This window comes from Ailuropoda melanoleuca, chromosome 12 (genome assembly GCF_002007445.2).
Source record: "Ailuropoda melanoleuca isolate Jingjing chromosome 12, ASM200744v2, whole genome shotgun sequence".
NCBI lineage: Eukaryota > Metazoa > Chordata > Mammalia > Carnivora > Ursidae > Ailuropoda > Ailuropoda melanoleuca.
The window spans coordinates 28,157,510-28,184,852 of record NC_048229.1 but is presented as its reverse complement, the minus strand read 5'-3'; the positions used below and the strand labels follow the sequence as shown (position 1 = coordinate 28,184,852).

The 27,343-nt window shown below is 45.1% G+C and overlaps 1 non-coding gene across 21 annotated transcripts in view; it reads right to left on the bottom strand.

Annotated features, from left to right (window-relative positions):
* LOC100483040 overlaps positions 1-21,680 on the bottom strand; it is a 71,287-nt gene extending 49,607 nt beyond the window's left edge. For 19 of the 21 annotated variants that reach the window (XR_004619141.1, XR_004619138.1, XR_004619142.1 and 16 more), the window contains exons 1-3: positions 21,310-21,680; positions 16,371-16,497; positions 15,562-15,657 (exon numbers count right to left, since the gene is read on the bottom strand). This is a non-coding gene — a transcript (zinc finger protein 345). Of the gene's footprint in view, positions 1-367; positions 2,661-14,281; positions 15,420-15,561; positions 15,658-16,370; positions 16,498-21,309 lie in introns of those variants that run through there. The other 2 variants (XR_004619134.1, XR_004619147.1) reach the window with 2 other exon arrangements.
* Positions 21,681-27,343: the final 5,663 nt, after the last annotated feature.

Below are 27,343 nucleotides of genomic sequence, written 5' to 3'. Positions count from 1 at the left end.
CTCCTTTTCTCCATGAATGGCACGGTTGTTCAGCTCTTACCGTTACATTCTAAAAGTTACTTTGCTCTCACTATTTAACAAAAAAAGATCATAAAAATCTTTGCATACCTTGTTCGAGTGAAGAATTTTAATGTTTTTCATTTACCATTATAGAACCGAGGATAATTTTATGTAACTTTTTTGTACATAGCTTTTACATGTGGGGCAATCTGTCTCCAAGTAAGGATAAATTACTCTAAGATAAATGAATGTCGATTGTTTTCCCTTCAAGTCAAGTGCCTTGTTGTTTAAATTAACTTCTTGTTTAAAAAAAAAAAATCTCTCAATAAACTAAAATTTTTAAGCTTTGCCCCAGTATGACTTCTTTGATAATGAGTAAAGGTTGAAGAGTGATTAAAGGCCTTCTCACATTCTTTACACTGGTAAGGTTTCTCTCCAGTATGAATTCTGTGACGTTGAGTAAGTCTTGAGTGCCGGTTAAAGGCCTTGCCACATTCTCCACATTTGTTAAGGTTTCTCTCTAGTATGAATTCTGTGATGACTAGTAAGGTGTGAGTGCTGTTTAAAGGCTTTGCCACATGCTTTACATTTATAAGGTTTCTCTCCAGTATGAACTCTGTGATGTCGAGTAAGCTTTGAGTGCTGGCTGAAGGCTTTGCCACATTCTTTACATTTATAAGGTTTCTCTCCAGTATGAATTCTGTGATGGTAAGTAAGGCTTGAGTTGTGGTTAAAGGCCTTGCCACATTCTTTACATTTGTAAGGTTTCTCTCCAGTATGAATTCTCTGATGACTAATAAGTTGTGAGTGCTGGATAAAGGCCTTGCTACATTCTTTACATTTGTAAGGTTTCTCTCCAGTATGAATTCTGTGATGCTGAGTAAGCGTAGAGTCATGTTTAAAGGACTTGCCACATTCTTTACATACATAAGGTTTCTCTCCAGTATGGATTCTGTTATGGTGAAAAAGGCTTGAGTGCTGGTTGAAGGCTTTGCCACATTCTTTACATTGGTAAGGTTTCTCTCCCGTATGAATTATGTGATGTTGAGTAAGATATGAAAGCCTATTAAAGGCCTTACCACATTCTTCACATTTGTAGGGTTTCTCTCCAGTATGAATTCTATGATGTCGAATAAGGTGTGAGTGCTGGCTAAAAGCCTTGCCACATTCTTTACATTTGTAAGGTTTATCTCTAATATGAATTCTGTGATGACTAATAAGGTGTGAGCGCTGGCTAAAGGCCTTCCCACAGTCTTTACATTTGTAGGGTTTCTCGCCAGTGTGAATTCTGTGATGCTGAGTGAGGCTTGAGTCATGGTTGAAGGCCTTGCCACATTCTTTACATTTATACGGTTTCTCTCCAGTATGGATTCTCTGATGTTGAGTAAGGCCTGAGTGGTGGTTAAAGGCCTTGCCACATTCTTTACATTTGTAAGGTTTCTCTCCAGTATGGATTCTGTGATGACTAATAAGGTGTGAGCGCTGGGTAAAGGCCTTGCCACATTCTTCACATTTGTAAGGTTTCTCTCCATTATGAATTCGGTGATGTTCGGTAAGGCTTGACTGCTGGTTAAAGGCCTTGCCACATTCTTCACATTTGTAAGGTTTCTCTCCAGTATGAATTCGCCTATGTCTATTTATTGATGAGCAGACCTTAAAGGTTTTACCGCATTCTTCACACCTGTACAGTTTCTCTCCAGTATGAACCCCCTGCTGTGGAGGTAGTGATGAGTGCCAGTCAAAGTCTTTGCCACATTCCTTAAAAATGTAACTTTTCTCTCCAGTATGGATTGTCTTAGGTATATTCAGTCTTGATGACTGACTAAACATGTTCCCAGGTTTTTTACATCCAAATGGGTTTTTCCCCACACGAATTCTCTGATGATCACCGACATTGGAGGACTGGTTAAGAGCATTCACACATTCATGGTAAGGATTCTCTCCCATATTCATACTCTTATTTGTAATAAGGTTAGAGTTTTGATAAAAGACTTCCCCACATTTATCACATTCATAATGGTTTCCTGGAAAATGAGCCCTCCGATGTTTATTAACATTTGAGCTTTGGTTAAGTGTTTCCTCAGATTCAGTGCATTGAGCAATTCTGTCACCATTGAAAATACTCTGGTCACTCTGTGGGGTCAACTCCTTGGTGAAGCACCTCTCCAGTGGAGCCCTCTTAGCACTTTGTTCTTCAGTTTTAAATCTCTGATTTTCGGAAATATTTGACTGAACAGTCAATCCAACCCTTTTTTCGGAATGGTTCAAATAATTATTTTCAGCACGGACTAGGTAACTCTCTAGATTTTCCAGATTGTCTTTCCCTAAATATTTATGTTTGCATATTTGCTTTGAGATTTTACTTGCAGAATCACACTGGTTTTTGGAAACAGCTGACTTAAAAAGGGAGGTTTTCCAAAATGTTTTATGTCCTTCACCATTTGGGACAGTGAGATTCTTATTATGGGCAGTTGTCTGAGTTTGGATATGTCCTTCATGACATCTTTGATACCCTTCACTCTTCCCATCATTGTCCCGGTCTATCATTAAGTGTAAATCCTCAACGTCACTATTTTTGTGTCTACCCATTGACACTTTTTGGAAAGAAGCTTCTATGCTCGGCTTTGGCATGAAGCTCTGGATGTCATGTGAAGATGTGGCTGAAAGATATCAAATAAGAGAAAAGTAAAATCATTCCACTTACTACTCTCAGATGAATATACTGATGACTTCTAATATACAACCTGAGAATCAGAGAGCATCAGGAAGACGGCTGAGAATGAACCATTAGGACTTCATTCCCCCATGGACACACAAACTCACACACAATGTACTGACCACCTAGCCTAACAGACAGTTGTGTAGTGTTGTCATGCTGAAGCACACATCACTTTCCCATACCTCATAAAATCAGGAGAAGTTCCATATAAGCCCAAAATTTGCAGAAGGGAGGAAATTTAAACATACAACAGAAATGGACAGAACAGGAAATAGCAAAAATAAGAAAATATCAACAATTGGGAGAGTTGGTTTTCAAGGAAGATCAACAAAATTAACAGAACTTTAATAAAATCAGGTAAGAATGAAAGAAGACCAGGCTCTTGAGTGGCTCAGTCAGTGAAAGATCTGCCTTCAGCTCAGGTCATGACCCCAGGGTCCTGGGATCGAATTCCGCATCGGGCTCCCTGCTCAGGGGGGAGTCTGCTTCTCCCTCTTCCTTTGCCCCTCCCCTCTACTCATGCTCTCTCTCTCTCTCTCAAATAAATAAATAAAATCTTTAAAAAAAAAAGAATGAAAGACCAACTAAAATCGGAAGTGAAGATGTGAACGACACATAACTGATACGATAGAAACACAATAAGCGGTGACAATGGGTAATTATATGCCAAGAAATAGAGACCAAAAATGTTCATAAATTTCAAAAAAGATACAAGCTACCTGGCAGACTCCATCATGAAGAAATATTGAAGAAGTCACAACTGGGGAGCTTGGGTGGCACAGGCAGTTAAGCATCTGCCTTTGGCTGGGGTCATGATCTCAGGGTCCTGGGATCGAGTCCCGCATCGGGCTCCCTGCTCTACGGGGAGCCTGCTTCTCCCTCTGCCTGCCGCTCACCCTGCTTGTGCTCTCTCTCCCTCTCTCTCTAATAAATAAATTTTTAAAATCTTAAAAAAATAAAATAAAAAGTCACAACTGATCTACAACTACTAATTAGATTGAAAAAGTAATTAAAAAACTCCCAACAAAGAAAAATCCTGTGCCAGATGAATTCACTGGATAATTCAGAGATTTAATGAGAAAGTACTTCAAATCTCTTCCCACATCTTTAGGGAGTGAACAGAAGGGAAATTATCAAAACACTCTCTGTGACACCGGCATTACTAGGTTATCAAAGACAAGGGAAGACGCTCGAAGCAGAGAAGGCTACGAAGTACTACCTATAGTCATGCAAAGTGCACAATAAAATAAAGCCAACTGAACCAAAAGCACATTGACCATTTTACAACATAATTAACAGGGAATTCTTCTGGGATTCAAGGGTGTTTTAACAACTGAAAAACTATAGGGGCACCTGGGTGGCTCAGTCAGTTAAGGGTCTGCCTTCGGCTCAGGTCATGATCCCAGGGTCCTGGGATCAAGTCCCGCACCGAGCTCCTTGCTCAGGGGGTAGCCTGCTTCTCTCTGCCTGCTCTGCCTGCTTGTGTGCTCTATTTCTCTCTCTCTGTGATAGATAGATAGATAGATAGATAGATAGATAGATAGATAGATAGATAGATAGATAGATAGATAGATAGATAAAATCTTTAAAAAAATACATGGAGGGGCGCCTGGGTGGCGCAGTCGTTAAGCGTCTGCCTTCGACTCAGGGTGTGATCCCGGAGTTCTGGGATCGAGCCCCACATTGGGCTTCTCCGCTGGGAGCCTGCTTCTTCCTCTCCCACTCCCCCTGCTTGTGTTCCCTTTCTAGCTGGCTGTCTCTCTCTGTCAAATAAAAAAATAAAATCTTTAAAAAAAAAAATACATGGAAGGGGCGCCTGGGTGGCACAGCGGTTAAGCATCTGCCTTCGGCTCAGGGTGTGATCCCGGCGTTCTGGGATCGAGCCCCACATCAGGCTCCTCTGCTGGGAGCCTGCTTCTTCCTCTCCCACTCCCCCTGCTTGTGTTCCCTCTCTCGCTGGCTGTCTCTATCTCTGTCAAATAAATAAATAAAATCTTAAAAAAAAAACAAGAATATGAGCATATTGGACAACATTTCATTATTAAAAACACTCAGTGAAGCAGGGATAGAAGGAAACCACCTCAACCTAATAAAGGCCATTTATGTACGAAAAGCTAAAATCTAATATATTTAATAGGAAAAGACTGTAAGCTTCTCCTGTATGATCAGAAATAAGGTAATGAAGGGGGGCGCCTGGGTGGCTCGGTCGTTAAGCGTCTGCCTTCGGCTCAGGGCGTGATCCCGGCGTTCTGGGATCGAGCCCCACGGCAGGCTCCTCTGCTGGGAGCCTGCTTCTTCCTCTCCCACTCTCCCTGCCTGTGTTCCCTCTCTTGCTTGCTGTCTCTATCTCTGTCAAATAAATAAATAAAAATCTTTAAAAAAAAAAAAAAAAAAGAAAGAAGGTAATGAAGGGACTTCACCACTTTCAACCAATGCAGTACCGGATATTCTAGTCTGAACAAATAGGCAAGAAAAATACATAAATGGAATCCAAACTGGAAAGGAAAATGCAAATTTATCTGTTTACAGATGACATGATCTACAAAAAACCCTAAAGAATCCTTATTTTTTTTTGTTATTTTGTTGGTCATCACTAGTATTGTTTATTTCTACTAAGTTTTTCTACTAGACACTCCATTTTCAAAATTTTTTATGCTGTAAATGCTTGAGTTAAGTTGCTTTTTTCAACTTTTTTTCTTTTTTTTTTTTCTTAGAAGTAGTTTCCACGCCTACCATGGAGCCTAAACAGCTCCCCCAGCCCTGAACCCAAGACCCTGAGATCAAGACCTGAGCTGAGATCAAGAGTCAGATGCTTGACCGACCAAGCCACCCAGGCGCCCCCACCCTTTCTTCTTAACATTACAAGACAAGGAGCTAGAAAAAGAAAAAACTTAGCTGAAATTCAGTAGAGGAAGGAAATAACAAAGAAATATCAGAAATAAACAAACTAGAGACTGTAATAAATAATAATATAACATTGAAATTAATGCCTAGATTTTCCAAAAAATAATCAAAATTTTACTACATTACCTAAGAATAAAGGAGAGAAGTCTCAAAAATCAAAATGAGAAATGGAACAGAAAACACAACAGATAGGGGCGCCTGGGTGGCACAGCGGTTAAGCGTCTGCCTTCGGCTCAGGGCGTGATCCTGGCGTTATGGGTTCGAGCCCCACATCAGGCTCCTCTGCTGTGAGCCTGCTTCTTCCTCTCCCACTCCCCCTGCTTGTGTTCCCTCTCTCGCTGGCTGTCTCTATCTCTGTCAAATAAATAAATAAAATCTTTAAAAAAAAAAAAAGAAAAAAAAAAAGAAAACACAACAGATAGCTACAGAAATATATAGTGTGATAACAGATTGCTATAAACAACTACACACTAACAAATCAGAGAACTTAAAAAAAACCAAGAGAATTCCTAAAAATACAAAAGTTACCAAGATTGAAATATGAATCTTAAACCCAAGAAATAGACCTTCTCAGACCAATAACAAGAATGAAAGTTGAATGTGGAATAAAAAAACCTCCCAGCAGAGAAAAACCCAAGACCACATACCCTCATTGGTTAATTCTATCAAACATTAAAAAAAATAATAATGACAATCTTCATCAAAATCTTACAATCAAACATTAAAAAAATAATAATAATGACAATCTTCATCAAAATCTTACAAACACTGGAATGGTGGGAAAACATTCAAAATCATTTTATGAAGCCCAGCATTACCCTGGTACCAAAGCAGGAGAAACACAATACAGGAACAAAAAAGTCTAGATTATTCCATACAGGTGTTGCTGCTCTGGTTTTCTACTGACATCCATTTGCATAAATGTTTCTCCATCGCAAGCATAGCTCCTACCTGGCACCATACAATACCACTGACCATATCCCCTCTGCTGTGTCCTTCAACCCCATGACTTACTAATTCCAGAACTGAGAGCCTGTACCTTCCACTCCCCTTTACCCAGTTTGCCCCTCTTCCCTCTCCGTTCCCCTCGAGTAAATAGCAGTTTGGATTTTCTGTTTTGTTTTGTTTGTAATGGATCTGTTGCTGCTTTTTGTTGTTGTTTCTTGCCATTTATGACAATGTGCGTAGACCTAGAAAGTACTGTGGTACTGAGTGAGATACATCAGGCAAAGAAAGACCAATATCGTATGATTTCACTTACAGGTGCAATCTAACGAACAAATGAGCGAACAGATAAAAGCAGAAACAGACCCATAAATATCTATTTCATTTTGAATAAGGTCCATGGATAATTCCAAGAAGTATAAAAATTCCATGTTGCACACATTCTCTGATGGAGTAAGTTTGCCTGTAACAATCTGCTGGCAGAAGACAGAGGGCTCCCAGATAAAGGTCCCGGGATCTTATGGCTCATGACACATCAAACAGCTTAAACTTCTTCATCACACTGATTCCATTTCACTTGCCAGCTGCCCACCCCCAGCTGATACACGTAGACGCCGCCGGCCAAGTGGTGGGTTTGTGTCTCATCTGTGAGACCCTGAGCATAGGAAACGCCAGCATCTTGAAGGAGCATACGGCACACCTTTCCGAAACTTTACCATGGGAGGAGACATCTCTGTTCTCCTCTACAGTAAACAAATCTGTCCTCTACCCAAGGGCAAGATAATATCACTATATTCCAAAGCTTTTTAATACACGTACATCGGAGGAACGACAATTAAGAACAGAAACTTTCAATGCCTCTATCCTTAACACACAGAGAAACTTAAAACCATAGACTTATCTCCCAACGACATCCACCACTCGGTTTGACCGCAGCTTGGCTTCTGCCTAATTTCCCCCTCTGTACACCACCTTGTGTCAGATTGACTAATTAACCGGACACAGGATCTGGGATAAAATCTATCCAGTTTGGGTCGCCTGGGTGGCTCAGTTGGTTAAGCGTCTGACTCCTGATTTTGGCTCATCTCAGGGTCATGGGGTCAGGTCCCTCAACAGACTCCGTGCTCAGGGCTCGGCACGAAGTCTGCTTGAGATTCTCTCCCTCTCCCCATCCCACCCACTCGCCCTGTGCTCACACGCTCTCTCTCTCTCTGTAAAATAAAATAGAACTAAAAATAAATATAAATAAAATAAATAAATAAAATAATAATAAATATAAAATAATGTATGAAAAGCTGAAATCTAATATATTTAATTGGCCTGTAACTGGCAGGATACAATGCAGAAGACTTGGGGGAGCTGTAGCGTTCGCTTCTGCACTATCCCTGTGGGTCTTGCACTCAACCAGTTAAACAAATCCCAGTACCCATGAAGGTCTACCTTAAACTCCCGTAGTGAACTTCCTAAGGGAGATGTGTGAAGAAAGACCTAAACCGTGTGAAAGCACACAACGTACACACATCCGATGAGAGGATTTTGTACTCTTAACCAACGCATGGCAGGTCCTGGCAACAGTGGAATCATGGCTCATGACAGGGACAGGGCTGAGAATTAGGAAGCACACAGGAATTAGGGGAGAGGTGCTCACCACCCATCAACAGGGAATATTACAGAGAGCAACACAGACATAGAAGATGAAGGGGATTTTGTAAAATGAAAGAGAGGTGGTCACAATGACAAAAACACTTTGGGGGGCTCTGAACTTCACAGATGAAGCTCTGGAGGAAATGCTGATCTTGTGACTACAGTTGACCTACCCTTTGTGCCTGGAGTGGGTGAAAATCCAGACCACTGATCCAGATCATGAGCTCACAACATGACTTCAAGAATAACAACGCCGCATAGAGCAAATGTATGATTTTGGTAAGACCTCCAGAACAGTACCCAAAACATGTTTTCTTCATGATCTTTTGCTGCTCATTTGGTAGTGAACACAGAGGAAAATTTAAAAGTCAATGTACCTGGAAGCTGGTACTCTAACGTCCCTCCAAACAGAGTCCATAGGGCTAACATTAATGGTCCGGAGGATAAGGAAGACCCACCTGTACCACAATGGCCACCCCTGGCCACTCTGTAAACATACCAAAGAAGCATTCATCCAACATCATGGCAGACATCTTTTTACCCAAAAGCTGTCACTGTGGGTGGGACCTCTTTAGAGACAATGTCCAATGACTTGAGTATACTCATGCATCAGGCAATAAAGTCTGTAGAACTTAACTTACTTCCAGTGAAGTAAGCAGAGAGATAATGGTAAATTGGCTATCAGTTTGCCAAGATTCTAACCACAATCTATAACAAGTAAGTGACTGCTACTGCCAATGGCCTCTGGAGGCCACTCTGCTATGGGATATAGGAATAATCATTCATCAGAGCAAAGAGGCACATGGAGGGTTTTGACATGAAAAGTGACATTGGATGTGTGGTCCTGGGAGACTGCTAAATACCACGAGAGGCAGGAAAAGATGGAGACAATCACGGGAGAGGTCTGCTCCAAGACTGTGGTGCCATTAACCCATGTGAAGAAAGTTAGGGGTGCCTGGGGGGGCTCAGTCGGTTAAGCGTCAGCCTTCGGCTCAGGTCATGATCCCAGGGTCCTGGGATTGAGGACCGCATCGGGCTCCCTGCTCAGCGGGAAGCCTGCTTCTCCCTCTCCCACTCCCCCTGCTTGTGTTCCCTCTCTCGCTGTCTCTCTCTCTCAAATAAATAAATAAAACCTTAAAAAAAAAAAAAGAAATGCCTATTAAAGCACATGAAAAGCAAGCACAATATAACATTTCCAGAATACACTTCAATTTGTTAGCCATGTGGGGAACAAAAGAAAAAGAGTAGAAAACCTCAGTCACTACACAAACTAGAGAGCACTGATTTTTAATATACTTCCGATCGATATTGTGAAGATAATTATGTTTTTAGAAAAACAGATTCTATCTCTGTGGTCACAGTATATGAGAAAATTTCTAAAAATGATTAAAAAAAAAAAACACTAACCATAAAGGGTGAAATGACAAACTGGATCACATTAGGGACTTCTCTCCATCACAATCTCAAGAGACAGAAACGGAGGCAGAGGGAGAGGAGACAAAGGACTCGTTCTCATAATATATACAGAACCGCAAAGCCCAAAGTAAAGATACCGAAACTGAAAAAATAGTCACAGTAACCCACTAGACACTCTGAAAAGGAGATTATCCGAAGGTTAATGCCCAAACCTGTAGGAACAAGAAGTAACAACAACAACAAAAAAGCAAATAAAGGGGCGCCTGGGTGGCACAGCGGTTAAGCGTCTGCCTTCGGCTCAGGGCGTGATCCCGGCATTATGGGATCGAAGCCCCACATCAGGCTCCTCTGCTATGAGCCTGCTTCTTCCTCTCCCACTCCCCCTGCTTGTGTTCCCTCTCTCGCTGGCTGTCTCTATCTCTGTCAAATAAATAAATAAAATCCTTAAAAAAAAAAAAAAAAAAGCAAATAAAACCACGACTTTGTGACATCATACAACAAACAGGAGCTCAATGTCAAAATCACAGAAATCATCACGTTTTGGAAAGTATGTGGATAAGCTATACATCCCATACACCACTGGTGGACGTGAAAATGGGTACAAGTGACTGGGGAAGAGTTTGCTAGTATCTCGTAAAGCTGAACATATCTAAACATATTTCCCAACAATCCTGTCACATAAACAACCGGCAGATGTGTGCATGTTTCACTCAAGACAAATTACAGATTTCTCCAAGTACTATTCTTGACAGTCCTGCACTGAGAAACACCCCCTCCCATTAACAGAATGATGCGATCACTTGATATTCCCACAATGGAATCCTACTGATCAATTCTAAAGAATGAAGGACAGTAACATGCAGGAACACAGATCAACTCACAAACAGAAAGAAAAAGCTAAATACAAGAGTTCCCGTTGCCTGATTACATTTATAGAAAGTGCAAAATGAGCACCGCAATCTCTTGCCCTACGTGTTAAAAGAGTGCAGAGCATTGGGGAAAGTTACCGAGGAGCTTGAGGGGAAGTTAAGAGGACAAATAATATTGTTTTCTTGACCTCAGTGGCTTATAGAGATGGGATCAGTTTGTGAAATTCCATGGAGCTGTTCACTTACGTTCTGTACGTGTGACTTTACTTTAAAAAATACTCAACATGGGGAGCCTCTCTGGCTCAGTCTGTGGAGCATGCAATTCTTGATCTAGGGGTTAATGAGTTCGAGCCCTGTGTTAGGAAATGGGGTCTTAAAAAAAAAAAAAAGATGTTGACCTGCTAATCTTAAAAATAAAAATAAAATAAAAAATTTTTAAAAATACTCAAGAGCTGGGACGCCTGGGTGGCTCAGTCATTAAGCATCTGCCTTCAGCTCAGGGTGTGATCCCGGAGTCCTGGGATCGAGACCCACATCAGGCTGCTATACTGGGAGCCTGCTTCTTCCTCTCCCACTCCCCCCGCTTGTGTTCCCTCTCTCGCTGGCTGTCTTCTCTCTCTGTCAAATAAATAAATAAAATCTTTTTTAAAAAAATACTCAAAAGCAAAGAAATAGATGTGAAAAGATAAGTGTCATAGAGTACACATATTGACAAGGTGAAATTAAATGTAGGAAGGACTAGATTTTCAAAGCATGCTTTAATTTCTAGCTAAAGCAATTTGGTACTGAGTGTACGATGTTCACAGAAAAAAGAAGGAAATGCAGAATTATTTTCTTAAAATGCCTGTAGAAAACACAAGAAACAATTTTTTTAAAAAATAGGGGGGGTGTTAGGAAAAACACAAAAATGCGGTATATCCAAGCCCTAATATCTCCATTAGAGTTTTAAACATAAATAAACCAAATGTTTCTGGTAGCACTAAACTTTGCTTCAATATATTCCACTGGAATTTTCCTAGGGATAGAACTAAACCCTGAGGATGAAATTGAAAAAAAGAAAACAGGGGCGCATGGGTGGCACAGCGGTTAAGCGTCTGCCTTCGGCTCAGGGCGTGATCCTGGCGTTATAGGATCGAGCCCCACATCAGGTTCCCCTGCTGGGAGCCTGCTTCTTCCTCTCCCACTCCCCCTGCTTGTGTTCCCTCTCTTGCTGGCTGTCTCTATCTCTGTCGAATAAATAAATAAAATCTTAAAAAAAAAAAAAAAGAAAGAAAGAAAACAAAACAAAACAATCCATGTAGGGATAACCAACCAACCGGCATGGCAAAATAAATATTTTATTGAATAATCTTTAAAACTAAATGAGTTTGTCACTATTACGAGTAGTGCTATTTTTCAAGATCTAAATGTACACGATTTCATCTACGGACATACCACGCTTAACACGCCCGATCTTGTCTCAGTGTACATGATTTCAATACCCTATTTCATGGAAAACAAACATAATTTATGTTTCTGTGTGTACTTACACACAATATGTAAACATATACATATACATACATGTACATAGGGAAACATTTATTTTTAGCCCACAAGACATAACAAATATTTACCACAGGGGGTGACATCATATTTGGAATTTTTATCTTCATTTTTAAATGTCTAACTTTCAGAAATATTTCATTGCTTGATTAATCCAATTTTATATTTGAAATGGTTTGAAGGATTACTTTTAGCATGCACTAGGTGACTTTCCGGAATTAACAAACGTCCTTTCAGAAAATACATATGTGTTTTTAAACAACGGATTTGGGTCCTTGCGTTCAAAGACATCGTTCGGCAAATGTGACTGACTGAATTGAAGGTGGGGTTTCCCCCAATTGTTGTCTATCCTTGATCGTTTCTGGCAGTAAGATTTCATTATGGGTAAGTGTCCCAGGTTTGGTTATATCCACCATGACATCCGTCCTGCCCTCATTACTTGCCCCCATCACCTTCCCGGTCATTCACTAAGTGTGAATACTCAGGGCCACTGTTTCCACCCTGGGGTATGTCTGCCTACCCTTCCACGGAATGAATCTTCTTTGCTTGTCTTTACCAACGAGCTTAAGGTGTCGTGGAAAGACACAACTACAAGACTTAAAATAAGCTATCCCACTTACTTAAGTCACGCATGCGTATATGTTAACATGCTAATGTGCAAAATGAATACCCATCCTAGGACAGCAACAGAATGGAGAAATAGAAAGCATCAGGACTTTGCTCCTCCGTGGAGACAAGAACAGATTTGACAAAAGTAAATTACCTTTTAGAATGTTCCAGAAGCCAGCTAGGAGAACACAGCACCCCCAGACAAGGACAAATGACAAAGAGCCACATCGAAGAGACAAGGGAAGTTTGTGACACTTGCCCCCAGCAGCGGATCACCCTCCCTGACACTCCACGGCAACTCTGTGAGAAAACTCTTACCTCCCCTCAGGTCAGAACAAACGAGCTGCCTACAAGGTCATGATCTGGGTTCCTTTCAGCTGCCTAAGGGACTTGTTTCTGTCACGCATGACATGGGAGGCACAGGGAATGAGAGCGCCATCCGGATGCGGTGTGTTGGCTGCTCAGACAAAGGTGAGCCTTTGTTCAAACAATGGAGAGACTACAGAGCTGAGACAGAGGAAGGTATCACGCATTCTAAAGTAACCCCACTTTCTTAAACTGGGAAATCACAAAAACCCAGACAAGACAAATGCCCAGAACATGCGTGACAGGCCCCAGAATTACTATTATTTGTGTTCTCCTAAAGCAAGCAAGTCCGTAACTCTGGGCCCACGGGCTGTTTTTTAAATTCCCCAAAATCACCGAAAGCTCACAAGGTACACAAAGAAAGAGAAATATGTGTTCCCATCAGAGGAACGACATGAATCTCCAAAACTGGCCTGACGTTAATAAAGAATTCTTAATTGCCAACAAACAAACAGTTAATTGCCTGACAAAGAATTCTAATAACCATCCTAAAGCTCATGGAGGAAGAAGAGAAAATGGGGAACTACGCGGTATCAGGAAAACTACGCATGACCAAAATGGAAACCCAAAGAAACAGGAAGTATAACAATAATGAACTAGAAATTGGGAGCCAAAGAGTACAATCACTGAATTTGAAAACACACTAAGTGGTCAGCAAATGACCTGACCAAGTAGAAAAAAGAATCGAACAACATAAAGACCCCTGGTTTGAAATTCTATGTTGAGAGGAGCAAAGAAATACGTGGGAAAGGACAGAGTCTAAGGGACTCGTGGGACACCAACAAGTGGTCCAATATGTACACTAAGGGGACCCCATAAGTTGAGAGTGACCTATGTGGAAAAAAGACACAAATTCATGCTCAGTAAATTCTAAAAAGGATAAATCAAGGACTGAGCCCCGCATCAGGGCTCCCTGCTCAGAGGGGAGCCTGCTTCTCCCTCTCCCTTTGCCCCTCCCCCTGCTTGTGTGCTCTCTCTCTCTCTCTGTTAAACAAATAAAATCTAAAAAAAAAAATTCAGATACATTTTAAGGAAAGTAAAAGAAAAACCCAATGATTAATTTTCCCTGAAGTAAAATTACATTTATGAACAATTTTTTTTGTTTTATTTTTAAATATGGGGATTTTACAGGCGCCTGCGTGGCTCAGTCGGTTAAGCGTCTGCCTTCAGCTCAGGTCATGATCCCAGGGTCTTGGGATCGAGGCCCACGTAGCAGGGAGCCTACTTCTCCCTCTGCCTCCCTCCCTCCCTCCCTCTCTCTGTCTCTCATTAATAAAGAAAATCTTCTAAAAAATATGGGGATTGTACTAATTATCTACCTCACTTCTTATAAAGCGCATGCCCGTGTCCTATCAGAACTTCGGATCTAAAAAATGAGAGATCGGGCAGCAGCTTTTTCTGCCCACGGGTCCTGTCCCCGTGCTTTAATAAACCACCAATTTTGCACCAATAAATAAATAAATAAATAAAAATGAGAGATCAATCTCATATATAACGAATAAGAAAGTGAAAACACACAGGACAAAGTCAAAGGAAATTCCTACCACACAAGACAAAAGTATAAAATGATCCAGTTGTTAAGAAATAAGGTAACAACTGAGAATTTATTATAGGATGTGAGTTCTAAGGTCTAAATGTTCTAGTTCCCCTGTGGCATTAACTTAGGTAGGCATTCTAGGATACAAACAGATACACTACATTATTTCACCATGGAGGAATGGAAAACAGAGCGGTAATTTCTAATTTCAGTTCATACAAAGAAAGACTAACTTTTCAAGTGAAATAAAGGGTTACATTTTCATATTTTCGGGAGGTGCTTTGTTAGCTCATGAAATTACTGAGTCTCAATTTCGTACGGTTAAGATTAAACCTTCCGTAACACTGGAAAGCATAAACCAGAAAACATGGGATGTCTGTCTCCAGTGTTCCCAGGATTTCTGCACCAAACCCCAAGATGCCTATAATCACGCTGACACACTTTTCACACGAGGCAAACAGAATTTAGAAAGGGCTTAGCAAGGGGCAGCTGGGTGGCTCAGTCGTTAAGCATCTGCCTTCGGCTCAGGTCATGATCCCAGGGTCTAGGGATTGAGCCCCCATCCTGCTTGGCGGGAAGCCTGTTTCTCCCTCTCCCGCCCCCCTGCTTGCGTTCCCTCTCTCTCTTTTCAAAAAATACAATAAAATCTTAAAAAAAGAAAAGAAAGGGCTTAGAGTAGAGTTCCTCAGAAATAGGGAGATTTCTGCAGGGCCCTCACAGCAATATGGAAACTCTCAGATAATGGAGGCCCTCCCACCCCAAGGGGAGTCTCCTGGCCTCCCTGTGCATGTGATGGACCATCACTGGAGCTGAAGGACAATCCCTGGAGAATGTAAGAGCTTGATAATGTTGGCTAGCAGATGTCCCACTGTGAGAGGGAAAAAAATATAACTAGGTTTCTCAGGATTATTTCCATTCCAGGAAAGCTACTGAAACCACATTTTAAGGTCATCATCCTCTTTCACCTTTGCACCTCACCTCTGTCATCTGCTTCATTCATTGCCACCTACCTGGGTGGATGGCTACTGTCTTCTTTCTCTTCAGATCCCAAGGCTCCTTCTTTTGCTCTAAACAGGAGACTAGGTCTGGCTTTGATGCAATGAGACCTGGTTATTAGAAAAAAGGAATGAATATGAGTACTGCTGGAGACGTTCAACCCCATATCGTGCTCAGTGAAGAAGACAGGACATCTGTAGCATCTAGAAAATGACTTCCCAAATGCTCCTGACCAACAGCTCTCTAGAAGACACAGGAGGCACTTCCAATGTTCACATCCTGACTTCCACCTCCAAGTACTAGACAATAAGGACTGGAGATTGGAGTAGAAGATGTGGGCAGTACCATTTTTAGCCACTCACTGTTTAGATTGCCACTAATCTACAGAAATGATGACGTTCCCTTAAGGAAGGGGAAGGTAAAGCTGAAAAAGGACACATCATGAAGACTTTTCTCTACCTCTACAAACCCCTACTGATTTCCCTCACTGCCTGGATCTGAATTCCAGTCATTCATGGGGGAACCTTCCAAGAGACAGCCCACCGGAAAGAATGAGGGGCGCCTGGGTGGCTCAGTGGGTTAAGCGTCTGCCTTCGGCTCAGGTCATGATCTCAGGGTCCTGGGATCAAGCCCCACATCTGGCTCCTTGCTCAGCAGGAATTCTGCTTCTCTCTCTCCTTCTGCCCCACTCCCCGGCTCAGGCTCCCTCTCTCGCTTGTTTGCTCTCTAAGTAAATAAACAAAATCCTAAAAACAAAAACAAAAACAAAGGAAGGAGGAAATCCCGAGTGTGGCTTGGGAAATCTGGAAGGAGTCATCCTCACCCAAGAACAGGAGGTGTCCGTAGTTCTCCAGCATCACGTCCCTGTACAGTTCCCGCTGCGTGTGGCTCAGGCATCGCCACTCCTCCTGGGAGAATTCTATGGCCACGTCCCTGAATGTCAGCAGTCCCTGCAAGACATACCACAGTCACCAAGTGGCCACCGACAGAGTTCACAGTGGTCCCTAAGATCTAGAGGGAGTTAGTGTCACCAGCTAGACCCACGACCTGACCTTTACTGCTCACCTGCTAGGACCCTCCGACCTGTGTCCCACATTTTACTTACCTTCTTGTTTCCACCTTATCTTTTACTTTATTCAAAACCCCCCATGGACAGACTCTCCTAAGAGAGAAACAGAAACTATGCAACAAAGGGTACTGACTGCCCTGTGGAAGAGCTTGGCCCTGCCCAGTTTGAGCTTAACCCCAATGACACTTAAGCAGAAGGATCACGGAGCAACCATGGAATGATCTAGTTCCCTCTATGTCACTATAGTATTAAACTCTCCACCCCAAGGAGGAGCGCAAAGCTCATTTACATAACGTACACAGCACGTAGAGAAGTATTTTCTGGAGGCACCTGTGCCACGTTATGCCCAGCTCTAAGTAAGATGACAAGGCACCACGTTCTGAACAGCCACCCGAACCCCAAATGATAGGAAACCATTCCCCCTTGCTCTGCGTCTCCTTTGGAAGTTACTCTGCCTGCGGTCTTCTTATTTGCTGCAAATTGAGTTTCCTTGGTGTCACAATCCCACCTGGTGTGGTTTCTCCCTGATTCCCCAAGGAGTGAACTCCTTTCAGCCGAGTTTTATTAGAACTGGTTCTGGCTCTGGTGAGTTTCCTCCTTGAGGCATGAAGGTAATTTCTAACTCAGTAATATGCTCTAATGTGTTCTCTACGTTTGAAGCAAGAGGATGGCGTATGATCCAGAAAACCACTATAAATACCGTGTATTTATCCGAGATGATTTGTAAAATGAAGGCATCAACAGAGGCATAACAAATTATTAAGTACTGTATTTATATCATACATTATAGGGTGTGTCTTTTTTTATTTTTTTAAAGATTTTATGTATTTGAGAGAAAAGGAGAGAGAGTGCAAACAGGGTGGTAGGGGCAGAGGCAGAGGGAGAAGCGGACTCCCCGCGGAGCAGGGAGCCCGACGTGGGACTTGATCCCAGGACCCTGAGACCATGACCTGAGCCGAAGGCAGACGCTTCCCCGACTGAGCCACCCAGGCGCCCCTAGATGTGTCTACTTCTTAGGTGGACTGTTTCAGCGGGTTACACACGTACTAATCAAATTCTAAAGTGACAGAATTTCACAACAGTGCATTGGAGATGTGAAAATGCAGATTCCGTTCAGCAGTCCTGGGGTTCAATGGGAGTCTGCACTTCTAACAAGGCAGCAGCCTATGGGCCAAGGTAAACATTTCTGAATAACAAAGACGTAGAACTCCAAGGCAAGAATTCTTGGAGGACTTGGAACTGAATGGCGTTTATAACAATTCCAGGTTCTACCGGAAGGGCAAGAAAGCCAACAACCCTGTCTCAGCACTTCCTCCTTACTAGAGAGCATCTAACAGTTTTTCATCAATTCACAGAAAATACGTAATAGCACTCTAAGACAGCAAATACATTATTACTATTATGAGATTTCATCAAACATCCAGGAACACGGAAGGGATCAGGTTTTCACCCAGGTTATCTGAACTAGAGTTGATCTAAAATGACACGCAGGTCAATACACAGAGGGGACCCTCAAGCAGTGTTCACAGCAGGTGCCAAACCTGAGCAGAACAAGGGAAACGAGAAGGGATCCGCACTCCTCTACCATCTTACACTCACGCGCCCACGCGTCCATTCAGAAAGTAGCTACATCCACATGAAAAGTTACCGAGTACAGAACTGTCATGGGGACTAACTCAAGAAACATCTTCGATGACATGACACTTAAAAATCTCTTTGTGGAGGATGATGCTTTTTTTATTCACACTGTCAACACAAACACACTCAATGATACCAATAAAAGAGCTATTATTTCTGAGTCTCCTCTGATGAGGGTTACAAGCAGGAACACATTCACCGTTGGCCGGAAGGCTGACTGACCTACAGCCTGCAGAGTTCGGCAAGGATCAAATGAGGGCTGGCTGCTGCGTTCTTACGGGGTCGTGGGACGGCCTGGATGTCTCACCCATAGTTAATATCGAACTTGTAAGCACCAGAGAAATCCTGCCAAAGCAGTTTTACAAGTAGAAATTCAAAGAAACACTTAGGATCTGAGACTCCCTGCGTCCCCCTCCCCCTTGCACATGACGCAGGTAACTAGCAGCTCCCGCAGGTGAAGTGCCTCTTTCTCTGCTCCGAGGTCCTGTCCCCGTGCTTCTTCATGACATTACTAACTGCTGCCTTCAAATGCCTCATGAATTCCTTAACTGTTGTGCCCGATACCCCATGACACAGTATCTCACTGAAACTTTCGTTTCAATCATTTGTGCTCTATTTCACTCAAGTTTTAAGACCCTCACACGTGTTAAATACAAAGAGGTAAATAGAAGTGTATGTGACATGAGTGTGGAGTAAAATAAAAACCCATGGGCTAGAGGGCTGACTGATTTAGAACCTCCAGTCCCGGAAGTCACTAACTCTAGCACACAAAGGCGAGTGTCTTCACCGTCCAGGGGAAACTGATGTCATGTGGGCCAGGGGCCGAAGGTCAAGAAAGAATTCTTGAGATATTTTCACTGCAAAATCTGTTTTCTGTTAAGTAGGCTCTATGCCCAGAGTGGAGCCCAACGTCAAGAAGCTTTTACTCAGGACCCCGAGATCAAGAGCTAAGCTGAGATAGAGAGTCGGACTTAACCCCCTGAGCCGCCCAGGTGCCCTAACCCTAACCTGTGTTTAGTAAAACTTGGTGGCAGGGCCTGTGGGCAGAAAGAGGTGCAGTGTGACTGTGCGCAGTGACGGCTTGTGTACTTTTAAGTTAGTGGGGGTAGAGATGAAGGAGTTTGTAAAGGGGTTTTCGTATGTTATGGTAAAGAGGACTTACAGGATTTTGGAGGTCTGGCCTCTGTCAAGTTAAGGTTGCTTTTTTTTTTTTTTTCCTAGCTGCAAGTGGTAAGGAAATTTCATTTTCTCTCCATGTCTTTTGCCTTTGTTCTCATCAGAAACTACAAGCAAAAGGAGAAAGAAGTCTCCAGTTTAAATGGGACGGTTTCTGCACATTTCTCAGTAAATCCATCTAAGATCCTTTCAAATGATAAGGGGGGAAAATATGAACAATATAGGGGAGAAATCGGGCAGAGAGCACCAAGCCAATAAAAGGTAACATTAGCTGTAAGGAAAGAAATTGGTATCAGTGCCTAATGATGTGGGAAAGAAAGGCAGAAGAAAAATTATCAAATTTCCTTACTATCTACAGCCCACTGACAAGTCCTTGAAAATGGCAGAGTGACATTCCTCTAGGGACTCAACTACCTCGATGTTGACACTTTGCTAAGGGCAAAAGGCCATTTTAGCCCAGCCCCCAAGACCTGTAAGCCTACTTTAACATACAAAAATTCCTTTGGAAACTTCCTGTACCTCTAACACCCCCCACACACCCTTCCCAAGATACATGTTGGCAATCATCCCCCAAGCATATAACCCACCAATATACATCTGACGGGTCTCATGACTCAGGTTTTATTAGATGATAATAAACCACCTTTTCCCAACAATAGCCAGCCCCCTCTAGGTCCTGGAAACCTTGCTTCCAAAATTCCTTGGAGACTTATGCTAACCCTAACCCCCTCCCAACTTGAAAGTATATAATGGGCCACTCCTCATGACCCCAGGGCAGCTCCCTCTGCCCAAGGGTCCTGTCCCCAAGCTTTAATAAAACCACCTTTTTGCACTAAAGATGGGTCAAAAACTCTTTCTCGGCCATTGGCTTTGAACTCTAATTTTCCTACTACACCCAAGGCACACTGAAGGACCTGTTATTACTGGTGTGTTCTCCTGGCCCCCAAACAGTGTATCAGAATATAAACCGAATTATGAGCATACAGCCGATTTGTAGAAACTCCGATCAAGGATACTTTCCATGTCCTGTGATATCTAGTATTTCTTAAATAAAATATCTTTTTCACATTCTAAAGAGCAAGGGTCCCCCTTTTTTTCCCAGAACATTCATTGTTAGCCTGGTCCTCATATTCACCCTGTGTATTTGTGCATTCTTATTCCTGGTCTACATGGAACTGATACAGCAACCAATTCGGGCCTAAATGGGAATTGGCGTCCTTTACTGCTACCCCAGGACCGGACCCCATCAGCAACAGGAACCTTGGACTCAACATTTTCCCCTGGGAAGCTGTCACCAAGGGAGTATTCTAGTACTTGCAGGACTTATTCAAGGTGGCAACTGATGGGGCGCCGGGGTGGCTCAGTCGGTGAAGCGTCTGCCTTCAGCGGGGTCAAGATCTCCAGGCCCCGGGATCCAGCCCAGCATCGGATTCCCTGCTCGGCCAGCAGCAGGCTTCTCCCTCTCCCTCTGCCCTCCCCCACGGCTTGCTCTCTCTCTCAAATAAATAAAGTCTTAAAAAACAAACAGGTGCGGGGGAGTGGAGGTAGGGACGCGGGCCAGGCAGGGCCTGAGGGCTGGGAGTTTGGGTGGAAGCGGGTGGTGAGAATGGGAGGTCGCAGGGGAGATTGGGGAGCACAGGACAGGAGGGCCAAGCTGCGCGGCCGGGGAGCCCAGACGCGGGCGGCTGGCCCTCTACCCGCTCCAGCGCGGTCCTTTGTCCCTTCCTACACGATGGCCCGCTTTCCCCAGGGGAGCCGTGGGGCCCGCGGAGGTCCACGAGCGCGGCCTACAGCCCGGGGCCTCTCCTTCCCGCCGCCGCCCCCGCCCCGCAGCCGAGAGCCGCGGCCCAACCACCCGCCGCGCTGGCGGGGCGCGTACCTGACGCACTAAGGATGCAGCGGGCGCGGCCCGGTGGGCACGGTGCGCGGAGCCGCGCTGGCCACGCTCAAGGTCAGGGCCATCCAGCCGCACGTCCTGCAGGCGCATCCCTTGTCTGCGGACTCCGCGCCCGAGGAGCGCCAGACCATCCTGCAGGCCTCCGAGGCGGCGGCGGCGCTGCGCAGCTCGGGCCGGAAGGGCTTCGGGCCGCGGGCCCCGCGCCGCTGCGGTGCGCGGTCGGGCGGGGCGGCTCCGCCTCTGTCGCTGCTCGGCCGGCCCTCCCGCCCGCACACCTGGCTTCCCCGGGCCCTGGCCGCCGCCTCTGTCCCCCAGGCTGGCCGGCCGGAGACAGGATCTGGGTGGGGNGCGGCGGCCCGGTCCTCATTGGTATTCGGCCGCTCGGAGGCCTGGACGGCTCCGGCGGAGCGTGGGGCGGCTGGGCGGGCTGGGACCGCGGGCGGGAAGGCGGCCGGGAGGCCGGGGCGGAGCTGGCCCGGGCCCCGCAGCTGCGCCAGCCTTCCAGGCGGGCCGGAACCCCGCGCGCCCCGCGATCTTTCCCGCCTGCCCGGACCCGATCTTGTAAAGCGATTAGCACTTTCCTCCCTTGCTCCGCTCCTGCTCGAAGACCTCCGTTTTCCCCTAAACCCAGCCGGGCACTCCTGCTCTCTCGTCCCTGTCACCGGAGGTCCCGGCAGCGGACATTCTCGTCCCGTCCGCTCCCTGTCCCCCTTCGTACACGGTGGACGTGCCACCCAGTCTCCGTCCCCAAGGGCCTGGGGCCGGGCCTCCGCCTGCCTTTCTCTTCTCCGCGGCAGCGCCAGGCCCGGTGGGGCCGGGAAGGGGCCCCGCGGTCTCCCAGGCAGGTCCGAGTGGGATGTGCAGATTCATTCTCCCGTGGAGAACAGGTGGCCCCGAGATTAGGCCCTTTTTGTTCTTTGTGTTTTATTTTGAAACTGTACTTAGAGCTCTTATATAAAAAGGGGAGGGGCGGGGAGAGAGCTGTCCCAGTCACCCTTATGTGCAAATGTCTTCTTACACCTGTATCAGAGAGAAACTGGGAGGTGGTGGAAAAGGACACAGAGGAGGAAGGAGTGAGGACGGAGGTGGGGTTGGAGGCCCCCAAACAGCCCACACTAATGTGCGACTCTCCAGGCCTCTCCTCGAGGTCTGGGCCCCAGGGTCTGCTCTTCACGTGGCCCGGCCTGTTCCGTTGGTCTTAAAGCTGAGAGTGGGGAGGGGAGTGGGTGGGACTTGAGGGCGAGGCCTGGAGGCAGAGGGGCCCCGGCACCTGGGGCTAGGGGCTGCTTCTGTGGGTGGGAAAGCACAGAAAAGAGGAAGCCCTTGGTGATTCCAGCACCCCGGGCCAGAGCCCAAGGCTCAAGGGCCTCAGGCCCAGTCCCCTTGACTCTTCCGGATTGGGAACTGGATTTTATACCATGGATTTTATAGCATTTTCAAATATTTCAAGATTGTCAGAGTTGGAAAGACCTTGGACATCCACCAGTCCCCGCCCCCTGGACCCCTTCCACCCACAGGTAGCAAGGTTCCCAAACTGAAAGGATCAAAAAAAAAAAAAAAAAGAAAAAGAAAGGGTCACACACAGCCAGGTAGGAACAGTCCAGAACTAGAACAAGGAGGTCAACTCCCAACTCAGTGTTGTTTGCACTACACCACAATGCCTCCCAATCTCTGGTCAATTATTAAGATTTCTTTTCCCATGGGGCCTGCCAAAGGCTGGCACGTGCTGGGCACTGCAGGCCGGTTCAGCGCTGTGGCGACCTCTGTGGATGGCAAAGACCTGCGCACCTCCCTGGGATCAGTGTCCTCCGGGGCAGCTCCGGCCGCCAAGGGCTTCAGCTCCAGGGTTGGCCAACAGTCTCCTTCCTCAGAAGTCCACAAACAGGGCCGACTGCCACCCGTCCTGCCTCTCCAGCAGGGCAATGGCTCTGGTGTTCTATTTTCTATGGTAGGTGCCACCTGGGACTCAGGAAACACTGCAGGAGCTGTCAGCTGGCTGAGAAGTGAGTTCTATGTTCAACCCTCCAGGGGTTTGGAGTCAGTATAAGAGCTTGAGAACAGGAATTCTGGCTGGCACCGGGCTGGGCACTGTCATGCTTCTGTTTTCCTTCACGCGTGCTGTTTGCAGACCCAGAATGAGTGTTTTACCAGTTTGGCTACTATGCCTGTTCAAAAACAGGAGGCTGATTGGGCAACCTATTATGGTGACCCAGGCCTACTGCCGAAGTTCAGGTAAGCCAGGACAGAGCCGGTCAGGAAGGGCTTTTCCTTAGGAAGACAGGAATGAACGTCTTCACTGAGGGGCAGCCCCAAGCACTCCAGCGGGTTGTCCGAGTGTGGCCATCGGACCAGTGGCATCATGTTAGAAACCTAGTACAAATGCAGATCCTTGGGCCCCATCACCATGAATCAGAAACTTGCTCAAAAGCAAGCCTTTGTGATAAGCCCCCAATGATCTCCAAGCTGAAGATCTGAGAAGTGGGCTCAATGCCAGTGTAGTGATTCATACTTTGTCCCTACGGCCTCTTGGATTGGGGTTCAGGGGATTAGGTGGCCCTCCTCTCTCTGTGCCTCCGCTGAGCCTTGGGAGTCTGACATGAACAGGTGAAGTTTTTTCATGAATTTGTCATTAATGGTATGCTTGCTATTGCGACCAATATGTAAATGTGACTCTGAATCCATATTTATAGGCCACGTAAGAGACATGACTCAGATGTCGGTATGTGCTTTTGTGAAGTTGTTTGCTTCAGGTTTTTGTTTTGTTTTGTTTTAATTTCAGCCTACGGGCATCTGGGTGGCTCAGGTCAAGATCCCGGGGTCCTGGGATCCAGCCCCACATTGGGCTCCCTGGTTGGCAGGGAGTCTGCTTCTCCCTCTCCCTCCACCCCTCCCCATGCTCATACGCTCTCTCTCTTGCTCTCTCTCAAATAAATAAAATTAAATCTTAAAAAAATTCAGCTTAAGTTTTCTAAGAGGTATGTGAATAAATTTTTAAAATCCAGAAAAATAAAATAAAAACAAACAAAGTGACAACTGTTGATGCCCTATTGGAAGCCAGGTTGGAGAGAAGGGAGAGAAGGCTCTAGAATATAGGGGAGAAGTGTTGTAAAGACCTAATAATCTTGGGTATTCTTTCTGAAAAGGTTTAAAAATTACCTGAAAACATAAAGCAGAAACATCAGAAGTAAAGGAGTCAACATTTACAATTTGCAAATGCAAGGAATTTTAGGAGAAAAAGACGACACGACCTCAGACCACAGACGCAAGGCTTACCTGAGAACTGGCCATTTCTCCTTTCACCTCGTCTTCTAGAGGCCTTTCTCACAAGGTATATAGGGAGAAATCAGCGGCATCAGGATCCTTGCCTTTAAAGCCCCCAACAGAGCCTCTTCGTGTGTAAACTGCGCGCCGGCAGGCAGGACTTTAAGATGCAAAAAAGGCCCAAATTCCTAGTCCTTTGTGTCTGGCACTGTTCAGGTACTCTGAGCTCCTACCAATCCCTGAATTTTCCTTCTCTGCTTCCAGGGGGCCTCCCCTCCCACAGACGCCCACAAATTCGGCTACAGCACAGGAACCGTGTCCTGCACGGACCTGACCCTCCCAGACTCACGGAGCAGACACCCTGTCACCTCTCCTTGAGCCAGAGCCTGCTCTCAGCTCTCATACAATCACCAGAAGCCCTCGTGCTTGCCCCCGGCCTCACTGAGAATCACCTGGAGCCCTTCATTAACACAACACTGCTGTTTTCGCCCAAACCAATAGACAGAATCTCAGGGTTGACCGTTTTTTTAAACTCCACACGTGATCCTGTTAGGAAGCATCTGGGGAGCTAACCAGGCAAAGCAAGGGAACCAAGGCTATGATTCTAATCCTAATTTAGATCCACGCCTTCTCCATTGATCGGAGTTTCTGGAGATTAACACTTTCTCCCTCTTTCTGCTACAGAGAGGGAGACACCTTACAAATGGAGCTTTCCTTAGAGATGCAAATGTCTCTTACGAAAGTAAACATATAGGATTTCAGAGTTTTTCCTTTCTCTGCTGCTTTTTTAAGGTAACCTGGGGACACCTGGGTGGTTCAGTCGGTTAAGTGTCTGCCTTCGGCTCATGTCAGGATCCCGGGGTCCTGGGATCGAGTCCAGCATCAGGCTCCTTGCTCACCAGGGAGCCTGCTTCTCCCTCTGCTGCTCCCCCTGCTTGTGTGCTCTCTCTCTCCCTCTCTCTGACAAATAAATAAAATCTTTAAAAAAAAAAAAAAGTAACAGCCTAAAATAATTCTTAGACCAAAGAGACATATTTTGGTATGACAAAATGCTCCCCTTCCATAGGAAAATGTATATTTTCATAAGTAACCGCCAGTTTTCTGAAGTGAATGTACTTTTTACACTCCCATCAGCAATATATGTGAATGCTAATTCCTCGACATTTTCACTGAATTTTGATGTTACCCTTTTTCTTTATTTAAGCCATTCTAGAAACTATTGAGTGGTTTCTCACTGTGAAATACAAAATGGTCTTACCATGGTTGTCCTGGTGACTGAAATGGAAACCAATTAAAAGCACGAAGTTGAACAAAAACTGTGGGGCCTGGTGGCTTGGTCGGTTAAGCATCTGCCTTTGACTCAGGTCATGATCCCAGGGTCCTGGGATCCAGCCCCGGGTCAGGGTCCCTGCTCAGTGGGGAACCAGCTTCTCCCTCTGCCTGCCCCTCCCCCTGCTCAGGCTCTCTCAAATAAAATCTTAAAAGAAAATTTTAACAAAAATCAAAACGGCTGCATTAAAACTTTGATAACCTTTTTCTCTCATCACAGACCTCCCCTCTGATCTTCTCAGTCTTGACTCAGAACCTGGTTCCACCCTGACAACATGAGAATTGGGACTGGCAGCACAGACACAATTCCTGTGGAATCCGGCTAGATCCTGCATTTCCCTCCAAACCCCAGCCCCTGGCTCCGGGTGGGCTCGCAGACTTGAAGGCTGTGACCTGCGGAGGCCTCCTTTGCTGGCAAAGCCATAAAGCTGTTGCTGCTATTGTCCTCAAGCTATGTCTTCACATGATAACTTGAGTCTGAAGCACGGAGTTCAGTTTTCTACCGCAAAATGAGTGTGTAGGAGAGGAGCACATTTTTCTTCGTCTCTTCTCAATTCTTCAGCTCGTCTAATAATTAAGCTGTCGTAAGACAGATTCACAAGAGGAAACATTTAAGTTTGGGAACCTCAAAGATAAGAGGCCCCAAGATGGGTGATTGATGCAACCAAACCCCGTGACATCAGGAGGTTAGAATTTCAAAAAGGGGGAAGTCATTCACAGGAAAAAGGAAAGAGCCCATGCTGTGGATGAGGGAACAGAAGGCTGGCTGAGGACAAAGCAGAAGCTGACACCCCACCCCACCCCCACCATGGGACATCTGTGACATTCCTCAGGCACTTAGCTAAGGAAAGGAAAAAAAAAAAACCAAACAGTTTCAGAGATCATAGTTCTGCAGGACCAGAGTCTCCCTCAGTTTACTACTATCTTAGCAGTCTACAAGAAGAAAGCATTTTTATCAATAACCTAGCTTCCAGAAGGAAATGTAGATACAATTAAATATCCTTATAATCTGTAGCCCATTGACAGATACTTGAAGTGGACAGAGTGTAATGTTCCTGCAGGAAGACCCCAACTGCCTTCATGTCAATGCCTTGTTAGAGGGAAGACCAGCCTTAACCTGACCATGGCCAGGCCTCCGGTATCCTGTGAGTCGTCTTTAACATATGAAAGTATTTTCTCAGAAACCTCCCTTTATCCTTCTCTCCCCCAACCCCACAGTATATAATCAGCCACCCCGCACAACCCAGGCAGCAGCTCTTTCTGCCCACGGGTCCTGTCCCCGTGCTTTCATAAACCACCGTTTTGCACCAAAGACGCCTCAAGAATTCTTTCTTGGTCGGCTCCAGACTTCACCCACTGACCCTCACCTATATTCCAAAACCCCATCATTGTCAAACAACTTTCTGCCACACCAGGCAGGCAACTG